The following is an 11,665-nucleotide window of genomic DNA, read 5'->3' on the forward strand; positions in this document are numbered from 1 at the left end:
TAAAATATCTTCGATAATGTAATGAATCACTAAGTTTTCCTTATATAAATAAACAATGTAACCAATAAACTGCGGCTTTTCTACCTCAGAAATAGATTACCTTAGCTGTATTTATGACTTTTAGGAATGTTTAGCCCTCATTCTCCTCAACTTCGTACTTTTTTTTTGCATTTTTACATTTTTTATTCGAGCGTCACTGATGAGTCTTGTGAGTAAGAAACGCGCATCTGGCGTAATTATAAAATATTAATCCTGATATCTATAATGAGTTTATTTACAACCACTGGGTCGATGCCACTGCTGGTGGAGATTTATTTCCCCGAGGGTATCACCAGCCCAGTAGTCAGCATTTCTGTGTTGACTTGAGTTACATAATTATAAATTAACTGTAAACAAAACTTTGAAATTTTGAAATACTAATGCTTTTCTACCTCAGAAATAGACTAACTTAGCTGTATTTGACAAAACCTTAAGCACTTCAAATTTGTCATTTTAACATTTTTGATTCGAGCGGCACTGATGAGTCTTGTGAAGACGAAACGCGCGTCTGGCGTAAATATAAAATGTGAATCCTGATATCAATGATGAGTTTATTGGCACAGTCTGAGGTATAACATGCTTTTGAATAGATATTCATGAATGGATGTATGTACAATGTAAACAAATATGCATGAAGGAACTTAGTCATGTATTTCATACAACAATTCGATGTCTGATTTTCCCCCGTGTAGTAACGGGATAAATGATCTAGATTCATTTTTTCCAAACCGGTAATATAGAGGGCAATAAAATGTGTGTCAACAGAGCTTGAAGAAATACGTTGTGTATTTTTAAACGTTGTATCATTCTGTATGCAGATGATTACGTGTTAATGTCCGAATCCGCAACTGAACTTCAAAAAGTATTAGATTGTTTTCACAGAACTATATAGAGGCTAAACGAAAATGTTGACAAAACAAAGGTCGTGTTTTTTTGTGTGTTTTTTTTAAAGACGACCATCTCATATAATTTTCAAATTTTTTTTGTAATGAGAAAAAAAAACACCTGGATATTGTTGATGCATTCTAACAAAAACAGGTTATTTTAATAAAAAAAAATACCAAATACTGAACTCCGAGTAAAATGCCAAAAGAGAAGTCCCTAACCAAATGGCAAAACTTAGAAGCTCAAACACATCAAACGAATGGATAACAACTGTCATATTCCTAACTTGGTAGAAAATGGTAGATTTAACCTGGTTTTATAGCTAGCTAAACCTCTCACTTGTATGACAGTCGCATCAAATGCCATTATATTGACAACGATGCGTGAAAAAAGGTAACAATAGGTTCAATGTAGAAAGAGCTACTAAGTGTTAAGACTAAGTCGCCTTCATAATCTTTCTATATGTAGTCAGTTGAAAAATAGTTATCAAAGGTACCAGGATTATAATTTAGTACGCCAGACGCGCGTTTCGTCTACATAAGACTCACCAGTGACGCTCATATTGCTTGTTTGATAAAATGGTGATAATATGTACGTTTGTGGAGTATAGAGTACAATTATAATTTTGTAAATCATTATCAGGTCTAAAAACAACAACACCATCTCACATGATTCATAGGGAGCCTGGAACTCGTACAGACTTTGACACGCAAAGTAAATTGATCTCATTTTGGGTCAGATTAAATTCTGGTAAAGAGACAAACTATCATCACCAAAACCACATAGTTATAAACTTCTCAAAGACTTTTTTGATAAAGAAGATTATTTTAAAATTCTTTAGATCAAACTATCAATGTAGATTTAGGACCACAACTCATAAGCTCCCGATTGAACAGGGTCGATGGAATAATATCGGTTAGAAATAGAAGACGGTGTCTTTCATGATGTAAACATGATATTAGTGATGAATTTCATAGCGCATTAGAATGTAAGTTCGGTGAAGAAAACTGGAAAAATTGTATGTCACATTATTATTTTTAAAATTCAAAAATTGTTGAAAATTCAAAAATTGTTGAATAAAAGCAGATTATGTCTTCAAAACACAAATCAGAACTGATTAAACTTTGTAAATTTATAAAGACTGTCAATAAAAACAACAGTAGTATACCGGTGTTCAAAAGTCACAAATCAATCGAGAAAAAAACAAATTCAAGTTACAAACTACAACCAAGGGAAACGCATCATATTATGGGAAGAAAACAACGAAACAACAAAACAATAAACTGCAACAGAAAACAAACGACAATGCAAAATACATAGAAACTAACTTTTAGATAACAACTTCTATATTCATGGACACTGGTATAGGTGCTTCTGGCTAAAATGTACTTCATATATTGTCTTAGAAATTGGTTTGTTTGTTCTGTCTTTTTGTGAATATGTTCACAAATGTCTACTCAATACATATGTATATCATGTATATGTTTTATTGAGAATAAGATGAAGATACTTTCTATTTCTGTTTTTATAATTTGTTTGACAATAATCATTTAATTTCGGAAAAGTTATTCCTACGAAGTGCTTATAATTACAACTTTTCATGACTTACATGCAAATCATTATTTTCATTTCATGAATTACTTCATTCCAATTCCTTACAAAAGATTAAAACAGTACCATTTTAATGACATTCAATCTGAGAAAATTTGTTACTCTAACCAACAAACTTGAAGTTAAGGAATCCATGGGAGTTAAATCTGCCTCATATCGTGACTTCTTAATCAATAATGATCAATAATGGGGGTCATTTGAGAACAGAACTTACGACAAAAGAGATGATTTCCAATTGTGAACTTTCATATCTACAAGTATATCCAGGTGTAATGATAAGTCGTTATACTAAGGCTACTTTTTTCTTATTTTTTCTGTAGACTTAGCTTTATTTTTTTATAACCATGCATTGGCAAGCTTGATAACTCGTAATTGTTTGTCAGTAACTAAATGTACGATGATGTCCCATACGGAACCTTCTGACCTTGTTTGTTTACATTAAAATTTCAATGGCGTCAAAATCACGTGATGTCAATTCGTTATATCCAATCAAATTGCTCTACTGTCAATTAGGGGATTTTTCAGTCTACGGCAATTACGTTATTTCTTTCTGGGATATTGCTTCAAAATAGTTTGCAATAGTTCTGGGTTTTATTCAACAGGAAAACTCTTTTTTTGCCATGCCTTTTGACATCAAGGGAATTTTGTATGAATATTTACCTACAGTCATGATGGTCAGAATATCGATCTTTTTATAATGAATAAAAGGAAAATTCTATGAAAAATAAATGTAAATTGTTTCTTATTAACCAACTCTATATGCCTGTTCAAAATTATGGCATGGACCTCGTTTTTTCATATAGTTTTCCTTTCATTTTGGTTGGGCTTTTTTCGCGGGAAAATCGAGAAAGAGGTAAGGAGCATGTCATTTTTAAATTCCTAAAAATACGATTTGCTTGACCTGTATTGCCTGCCACAAGATTGATGACGCTGAATGGAATGTACACAAAGCAATGGAGGCCGGAAATGGGATTTTGTGAAGTTCTAGAATGTTTTTAAATATTCGGAAGTTGGGAATGAAACGGGCATTAGAAAATTGGCATTTTTTGGCAATAATTGAGAACAACAATGAAAACTTACCCTTAGAAATGTTTTTTTATTCAAAAGTGCAGAAAAAACGTATTTTGCACTGTTTTTCTACGCCAGAAGTACCGTAGTGACATCAATGCGGAGCTTCCCCGTGTGTTAAGTTCAAACACAAATACCTAACGAACTGACAAGATGAACGATCTTAGACTACGGTAGGATATATTACTCGGTTGGTACGATATTACAAAGCTTGAATTTCCTATCATAATTTCCTTGATAGAGTATTGCTATTTATTATGAAGATATTGACTATTGAACCAACAGTTCCATGTGGTAAACTTGAAACTATTCTTTCGAAAACCTTACGGATGCTATCACTAGATCGTTATGAAATTTCTGTTTCACAAATGACTGTAGATATGTTTTCTATTTTCTTCGAATGTGACCTACCATATCAAACTCCGGACAGTGATCGTTTCCGTTCCGGAACTATTTTCCTTTACTCCATCAAACTCCGGACAGTGATCGTTTCCGTTCCGGAACTATTTTCCTTTACTCAAACTCCCCGGCAGTTCCAGTTCCGATCCGCATACGGGCCCGAATACTACTCTCTACACTAATGGATTAAAGTAAAATAGTTCCGGAACGGAAATGATCACTGTCCGGAGTTTGTAGAGGCCCGTATGCGGATCGGAACTGGAACTGCCGGGGAGTTTGCTACCATATAAAAAATTATAAACGGGTTTTACATGTTACACATGCTCTGCTGACCCTTCATTTATGTATACAATATATTATATTATATATTATATTATATATTATATAATATATTATATATGATTATATCAAATGTTGAAATCAATTGATTGTTTTAAAACAATACTGCCTTAATAAAAAGTGCATCTCATAATGGTTTGAAAATCTTGACTCTGACATATTTATGAGGGAAACATAAGCTTATAAAGAGTATTCAAATTTAAAAAAGAAACTACAACGTTCTCTCTATTAAATCATCGGAATCTTGAATTTGAACTGTAAGATAAATTGTAAACGTCAAACCTTGCCAAAAAATTAAGGAATAATGTCCTTTTGGCTTATGTCTACATGTAAAATGTTTTTTGAGACAGTTATACATTAGATATTTTCAAAGAACAGCATAAAATATTTTTACAACAAGAAATTAATCGACCTGAATTGAAGTAACGTACTAAGTCGCATAGACCAACCACATCAAACGAACGATATACAGTGTATCCTATGATCCTGCTAAATCCGTGATTTAAGTATTCCGACACCCTGCTTAATCCGACATTTTTTTCTAGTCCCCCTGTGAGTCGGATTAGGCAAGTTCTACTGTAGATAGTGTTATATATCATCATGATTTTTGTTAATGAAATAATGATGACACCATAGCAAATTAAAAAGAATTCGATAGGAACGAGTTCGTGTAAATTTGAATATTTAGGATATGTTTTCAATTAAGGACGCCAAAAAGATCTCGTGAAAAATACCCACTAGTTATTAGACATAAGCTAAAACTTTGCAAAAAAATCGAAGTAAATCAAACAAGACATAGTTGCACGCCAGATATGATAACTCGCTTTATTGATGCAAATTTTTAAAATTTTATAACTTGCATTGATTGCTTCAAATGGAAAAAGGAATCGACAAATGAAAGTTTGCCTTATTTTTTGTTAATATTTGTATTCATTGAAAAGATGATACGTTTCCTGTATTAATATACACGTACAAATACCTTAAAATGTAAAATATTATGGGGAATAAATATATCAATTTTACTGCCGAAAATTCTCGAGAGTTATGAAATATGTGTTTATTGTTTTAAGCAAACTACTGATTATAATAACATTTGTTTTAACTGATGTGTGATAATTTTGACACTGGTTTTCAAATTTAAAAGAGCATAATTTGTTGGAGACTTTTCTTTGAAAAAATACTGTATTACATATAATAAATTCTCAATCATCTTCTTTTACACATAATTTACGGAATAATTCTATGAAGCGTTTATCAAAAAGTAATTATTAAAGGTAAACAAATAATTGCTTGTAGTGTAAAAAAATATTTCTTGCTTAAAATTTAAGTAATAATCATCCATACATCCATATAATAATGTCTAATTGAAAGATACCCAGTGATATCATAAATTTCTATGATAAAATAAACATATTGATTATCATGCTATTAAATCTTCAGGTAAATGATTGAAGAGTGAAACACACAGGAGAGAAACTAGAAAAATGCAAAAACGACAAGTCGAGAAAAAAACAAGCTTGATTTCATTTAAAATTTCTGAGAATAGTTTTGTTTTAGTATAAGTATATGATGGTCAGTTAAAATATAACATGTATCAGTCATAGTATAAAATTGGAAAGTCATTGCATAGTATTGGCCATTGAAAGGGCAAAGGGATTAAACCATTATTATGGGTAGCTATTTAATAACTTTATGAATTCAAAAGGTTGAAACTAAAACATGTGCTTATGAACACACACGAAGGATATCATGGTCAGTTAAAGTTTATTATTCATCCATCAACGTATAAAATTGAGGAGTCCTTGCAAAATATTGGCCAGTCAACGAGTAAAGGGATTTACACATTTTCCCCGGTAGTTATATGATTACTTTATGAATTCTAAAGTTCGAAAACTAATACATATACGTGTATAAATAAACTCATCTTAGAAACCAGGAATGAAATTTTGTATTTGCACCAAACGCGAGTTGCATCCACAAATAATATGTTTGCGTCTGAATTAATATCAATAGTTGCAACTAAATTTTTTCCTATCTCAGTCTTCAATATAAGCCCAAGAATTTGCATCAAAATGATGTTGAATAAAAAGTGAACTTATCTCCTGCACCACTTAGAAAACACAATATTTTCAAATTAAACTGTCACATCAATTATATTATGTTAGTTCACAGATGCCACATGCTTTCTTTCTCAATTTATAGGTGACAATTGCAAGAAGAGATTAAAATAAATACACAATAACAATCAAGAAATGTATCTTTTTCTTTCTTATAAATATGTGATTTTGATTTTTTTTACAAAATTTAATTTTTTCAATAAATTGCAAGATTAAAATATTAAAAAAAAACATCATTAAAATTAATTGGGTTTTCAAATTAATCTTAAAAGTCAGGATAAACAACATCAAGAACATTTCCCAAAAAAAAAAAAAAAACACCAAAAATTAAGAAAAAAGGGGGAGGGTCAATCCCACAAGTGCCTGTGCATTTTCCCTAAACTTTTAAAGTTTAACAATTTTGTGTTTTAAACATCTGTTTGTTGTAATAATATCAGTCGCCTTATCAGTATGAAATGACAGATTTATAGCACTACTTAACCATTTTATAATTGAGAGAAGATATGAAATTTTCACTTTCTTGTGCATGGATGTTGGACTGTATCTATAAAATTTCAACACACCACCATATGAACTGGTTACTTTGCTAACTTTCAGTTTTACACCTATATGTTTATATAATCACAATTGTTCAAAGGTTACGTGCATAAACACACTAATTGTACGATCCTCTGCCATATTTTCTCTGTGAAAATGTATCTAAAGTGATAAGTTATATATATCAATAAAACTCTTCATAGAGACCAGGACTGCAATTTTATATTGGCGCCAAACGCGCGTTTCGTCTAAAAGACTCACCAGTGACGCTCAAATAAAAAATATTTAAAAAGGCAAAATAAATGGAGTTGAAGAGCATTTGGGACAAAAAAAATCCTTACAGTTTTTCCAAATACAGCTGAAGTAATCTATTTCTGATGTATTATAATGAGGGAACGTAAAGCAAACAATAATCAATCACTATTATAGAGGGCATGATTTCTGTATAAATTTGTGTATAAAAGTTCTGTTCATTCATGTTAAACAAAATTCAAGTATTAAGAAAGGTTCATCATATTATAAATAAAATAAAAAAGGAACTAAACTCATATGCATATTTAGCTTTTAGAAGCTGTCCGACTTCTCTTATTTTTATATAAGGGCAAACTTGTCAGTAGATATTAAATTGATGTTTATATTTTTAGAAGTCAATCGCACATCATTTGTTTCGTTTGTCAATACCTAATTTACCCATCATGGCTGGATTAAAATAAATAGTCTTTTTCAAATATACTCAAACTTCAATAAATAAATTGAAAAAAAGTAATCAAAGGAACCAGGGGTCGGTTTCACGAAGCTATCTAACCTGTCATAAGACATATCTTAGGACATGTCTCATTACCTCTTTATGCCTATACTATGACATAGCTCAGACCTCGTCTCGAAGCTGTCTCAGAATGATCTTAGCAAACAAATCGTAAACATGTCGGAACAAAATACATGGATTTATAGAAAAATCATGGACATGTAGTATGTGTTTCCATTAAATTACTAAGCGTATTGATAATTAGATAATTTGCAAAATTAATATAAATATTCTATTACTTAAGAATTTATTAATATACATATGAACTTAAAATACAAAATTGAGAAAAGGGAATAAAATTAATTTTAACTTTTTTGTGTACAAGTGAGTTGAATTCAATTTGTCCCTGTATCGATTAGAAGAAAAGGTTAAACTAGAGCACTCTTGTTAACAATACATCGAATGTTCATTGTTGACATATCGTGATAATCCCTCAATAATGATTTAGTTGTGAGCAGGAAATGGAGAATAGACAAATATAATTTTTGAGAAAATTGATATAAAAACTGCGTGTATCTATATAAATAAACTTATGACTAATCTAATACCATCATACCTCTCTGAGCCCAGTCTTTTAATTTTATAATTTTGTAATTTCTTAGCTGGTTTCTATTAGTCAACTCGTTTTTTATAATTTTGTAATTTTCTTAGCTGGTTTCTACGAGTCAATTTGTCTGTTAAAAAGCACCAGTAACGCTTTGGTCAAAAGCGTAAAAAGGCAATATAAATCACTTTCAACAAAAATAAACTGTAATTACATTTTACGGAATATTTTAACAATACAAAAGCTTCTTATTTAAGAAACCAATAACATTTTGTTATTGATGCGGATTTTCTGAAGAAGAGTTCCTCGTGGTCTCTCTTGGGTTTTCTCTAACTAACAATGATAATTTACGAATTTAATTTATAATTATAAGTAGAAAAAAAACAAATACCGGCACTCAAACACGAGAGAGCGAGACAAGTTGATATGGACAGAAAATGAAATATCGTCAAGTATTTAGAAATCTTGTTTCGTTCTTTGAATGGAATTTATAGATGTATTTCATAGACCTACTCTAGTTTCTATCAATTGAAATATATAGCTATGTAACAACGGGGAGGATTGTGCCTGATATTCATATGATGAAGACATAATTTTTCAATCAATTTAATTGAAGTCTGGAGCTGGCATGTCAGATCATGTCTGTTAACTGCTAGTAGTCTGATGTTATTTATGTATTATTATCATTTTGTTTATTTTCTTTGGTTACATCTTCTGACATCGGACTCGGACTTCTCTTGAACTGAATTTTACTGTGCGTATTGTTATGCGTTTACTTTTTCTGCATTTCCTGGAGGTAAAGGGGGAGGGTTGAGATCTCACAAGTATGTTTAACCCGCCGCATTTTGCGCCTGTCCGAAGTCAGGAGCCTCTTACCTTTGTTGGTCTTGTTAACTTTTAGTTTCCTGTGTACAATTTGGAGTTTAGTATGGCGTTCATTATCACTGAAATAATATATTAGGGAACAGCTGAAGGACGCCTCCGGGTGCGGGAATTTCTTGTTGCATTGAAGACCTGTTAGTGACCCTCTGCTATTGTCTGCTCTATGGTCGGGTTGTTGTCTCTTTGGCACATTCCCCATTTCCATTCTCAATTTTATAATAATTTATAAATAATTTTATTTTATTTCTGTTGAATTTAATTTTTGTCCATGCCTTCTTTTAATCTATTATTATATATTATTCTAATATCACCTGATTTTTTCTCTCTGTGAACAACACCGTGATAAACTTCATTATATCTCTATACTCAGCGCAGAATCAAAGAACCACATAATAATTGCTGTTATAATATACCTCCCTCGTAAATCCACATGTATCGAAACTATTTTCGATTCTTGAATGTAGTTGTTTTTAACTCTTCTACGCATTTAACTGTTTTGATTCTTTACGTGGTAACTGGTAGACCATTCCTTCAAACAAAAGATTTACAAACTTTTAGAAGGGGGTTCAGAGTTATCAATCTGGATTATTTTCCCTAGAGTTTTGCTTTTGTCATATTCACGATGCCTTTTCTCAGATTTACTGTGTTCTTAAGGTATCTGTCAATCACGACATTGGTCTACCCACTTCTGAATATGCATGTCCATTAAGAATGTTTAATTGTGCTTTATTTACGTCCGAAAATTGTATTTCAGCAATTCTCAATTGTTAAAAGCTTAACTAAGATTTTAATGCAATATGAATTGTATTATAATTTTTCAAACCTGATGCAGAGTAAGACTTATTTCGATTCTTTGTGTCGTATTCTCCAACGGTATCAATTTCACGCCTGCGTATAGTTGTGACAAGTGCTACATAGTTGAATAAAAGAAGAGGATTTCACAGTATGACCGGAGGTGCATATACTCACAGCTCTATAGACTATCCGATTTTTTGCTGTTGAACATCTGGGGTGGTGTTCTCGAAAGTATCCTAAGATTCGTCCTAAGTCATAGATAAGACCAATTTTAGGACGGACTTAAGATCAACTTAGGACACTCTTAAGTTGTGTCTCGAAGCTTTCTCCGCCGAATCTTCTGTTAGGACGTCCTAAACATATCCTAAGTCGAAATTTTAAATCGTTAAAGATATTTGTTGATATAACATTTATTAATGACGAAAATATCTAATAAAATTGTTTACGAATTTTATAATAACATGTACACAATAAATTGCATAATTATCAATTTAATTATATAAAAAAAGATTGTTATTTAAACTTGAAAACAATTTGTTTTGAAAAGAGAATTACATTTTTGGTATAATTGTATCGTGAAACACGAAGTTCAAAGTTTAAAAGCATGCACCTTTTCTTTATATACGAGTTAATAACCGATTGTGCGCTTCATTTCATGTTCAGTTTCACGTAAAATAATGAGCAAAAAGCGAAATCCAAACTTTATTATACTAGGATGAAGATAGGATGCTTTTAAGACACCTTGTTGGGTGTCCTAAAGTTAGGACGAAAAATGAGATATATCATAAGTTAAGAGAGCTTCGAGAACACGACTTAGGACAAAGACTTGTCATAAGATAGACTTAGGACACGTCCTAATCCTAAGATAGCTCCGAGAACACCTCCCCTGGAAAATAGAGAGAAGGACACACCAAATCATTCATTCATTGTTGGAATTTTAAAGATATAAGTCAATGCAGCATTTAGCGAAATGAAAGTTTGACACACACAGCGTGTCACTAGCATTGTTCAACTTATCTATTTATTTTTTGTTTGAGTTCGATTATTAACTGTAATTTTCCAAATTTATTTGCAATAATAATCAATGTGATGTGTTGTGAGGCTACATCTTTAAAAAAAACGCGTGAAAAGAGTCGTACAATTTACTTTCTACAGAAGACAAGTATTATTAATCATCAAGATGGTTTGAATGTGTTCGAACAGACATTGAATTTTACATGAGGAATATGGTCACAGAATGGATGTTATAGGTAATTATCTACTTGTTTACAATATTTTTGAATTCATTGTGCATTATGCAACACGAGGTCTGCAGCTGAATGCAGTAAAAAGTGAGGTAAAAAGTAAAGGAAAAATGTAATGGGGAAAGAAAGTCACACTTAATATTTTGTGTGAAATGGTGATATGGCCGCATTTATGTGTAGGAAAACATTTTACCAATATACAATATAAATGGGCATATTTCTATACGTCAAGTTGCATGCTCTTCAACTTTCGAATTCAGATAAAACTCGAAATACAAAATAAATTTGTAGAAACTAGTGTTGTGATACATTTTTAGTTTTGATCCTTTTTCTTTTTCTTTTAAAAGAGCTAGTCAGCTCAACATTTTACTTTAAATGATAGAAATCTTGTTTCGTTCTT

The sequence above is a fragment of the Mytilus trossulus genome, chromosome 10, assembly GCF_036588685.1.
Source record: "Mytilus trossulus isolate FHL-02 chromosome 10, PNRI_Mtr1.1.1.hap1, whole genome shotgun sequence".
Taxonomy (NCBI): domain Eukaryota; kingdom Metazoa; phylum Mollusca; class Bivalvia; order Mytilida; family Mytilidae; genus Mytilus; species Mytilus trossulus.